The 2,071-nt window shown below is 39.3% G+C and overlaps 1 pseudogene; it reads right to left on the reverse strand.

Moving 5' to 3' along the window:
- Window positions 1–458: 458 nt before the first annotated feature.
- LOC150011510 (large ribosomal subunit protein uL24 pseudogene) lies at window positions 459–896 on the reverse strand (annotated as a pseudogene).
- Window positions 897–2,071: the final 1,175 nt, after the last annotated feature.

Below are 2,071 nucleotides of genomic sequence, written 5' to 3' on the forward strand. Positions count from 1 at the left end.
GTTTCTAGAAATTTATCTATTTCATCCAGATTGTTCAATTTATTGACATATAGCTACTTGTAATATTTTCTTACAATCTTTTGTACTTTTGGTGTCAATTGTTACTTCTCCACTTTCATTTCTGATTTATAAGTATTCCTGCCCCTGCTTTTTTTTTTTTTTTCATTTCCATTAGCATGAAATGTCTTTTTTCATCCCTTTATTTTTATGTTGTGTGTATAATTCCTTTTGAGGTGGGTTTCTTGTAGAAAGCATATATATGGGTCTTGTTTTATTATCTATTCAACTGTCTTATGCCTTTTAATTGGAGCATATGAGCCCACTGAAATTTAAAGTGCTTATTGATAGGTACATATTTATTGCCATTTTATTATTTTAACTATGTTCCTCTGTTTTCCTTTCTTTTTCTTTTTTTTCTTCATTTCAAGTTTTTAATGAAAGTTGTATAGAAGATTACATTATTCCTGCATCTTCTCAATTGTTCCTTCCTTGTATTTGCCCTTCTCCTTTCCTACTTGGCGAGATTTAGCTTTATGTTCAATGATCTTTTTGCGGTCTTTGTCCAGTTTTAGTCTGGCAATAACCACCTTGCTGGGGTGAATGCCCACATGAACAGTTGTACCATTAGCTTTCTCCCGTTGTACTCGTTCAATGTAGATGACATATTTCTTTCTATAAACCTAGACTACTTTACCAATCTGCTGCCCTTTATAATGTCCTCGTACAACCTGAACTTCATCATCCTTTCGGATGGGCATGGATCGAACATTGTACTTCTGTCTCAGCTCTTTGGAAAGAAGAGAAGACATCATCTTCCTGTGAATATGGGAAGGTGCATTGAAATGCCTTTTACGGTTCTTGCTCCGGTCAGAAGTCACAAAGGGACTGAACTTCATTTTGACTGCTGGCGCCTCAGCAATGGCCACAAAAGGGCTCTTTTTCTTCTTAAAGAAGACCTTTTAACATTTCTTGTAGTATTGGTTTAGTGGTAATAAACTTCTTTGGCTTTTCCTTGTCTGGAAAGTTTTTTCTTTTTCCTTCAACTTTAATTGATAGCCTTGCTGAGTAAAGTAGCCTTGGTTGTAGGTCCTTGCTTTTCACCACTCTATTTCATGCCAATCCCTTCTGGCCTAAAATATTTCTATTGAGACATCAGCTGAATGAATTCAGTTAAGTAGCAGGATGCAAAATAAATATCCAAAAATAAGTTGCATTTTTATACACTCATCGGCAGCCGTCCATCTTGAGAGATGATGGTGTAGCTTCTTAAGAGTCTATCTGCACCGCTGAGAATGGCTATGCAGTCCGACTCGGGAGTGACACGGTATCTGTCTCCTCCCGTGTTGAATCGACATCTTACGATGACGCTGGAGTGTCCTCTCCAGTGAAGCTGAAGCTACAGAGCCTGGGCAGGGTGATATGGAGGGTCTGCTGTTGCCCATGCAGCAGACCCCCCCTCTCTTCGCAGCTGAAGGATCCAAGGGAAAGACGGGGTCAATACAGCTTGGCTTCAGGTGCGCCTCAGGAGTTGCCGGTGTTGACTGCAACGTCAAACCGCCTTAGGGACTCCGGCTCCGGATTTTCTGTCGGGGTTTACTCCCTTAGCCTTTCCCCTGAAGAGGTATGCCGCAAGGCAGTGGAGGTTTTTTGGAGTCAGAGTTTTCCTTCTGTGATGTGCCCTGACTGGAAGATCGAACCAGCGACACTTAGCTCGCAGGCCGACGCTCAATCCACTGAGCCAAACCAGCCAGGGGTTTTATACACTAATAATGAACTATCAGAAAGGGAAAGTAAGAAAACAATTCCATTTACTATTGCATCAAATAAAAATAAAATGCATTGAAATAAATTTAACCAAGGATGTAAAAGACCTCCACTCAAAAAATTATAAGACACTGAAAAAAGAAATTGAAGAAGATACAAATAAGTGGAAGCATATACTATGGTCAGGATAGGAAGAATTAGCTTCATTAAAATGCCCATACTACCCAAAGCAATCTATAGATTCAACATAATTCCTATCAAGATATCAATGGTGTATTTCACAGAACTAGAACAGATATTCCAAAAA

This window comes from Furipterus horrens, unplaced genomic scaffold (genome assembly GCF_987537825.1).
Source record: "Furipterus horrens unplaced genomic scaffold, mFurHor1.1.pri manual_scaffold_4, whole genome shotgun sequence".
NCBI classification, from domain to species: domain Eukaryota; kingdom Metazoa; phylum Chordata; class Mammalia; order Chiroptera; family Furipteridae; genus Furipterus; species Furipterus horrens.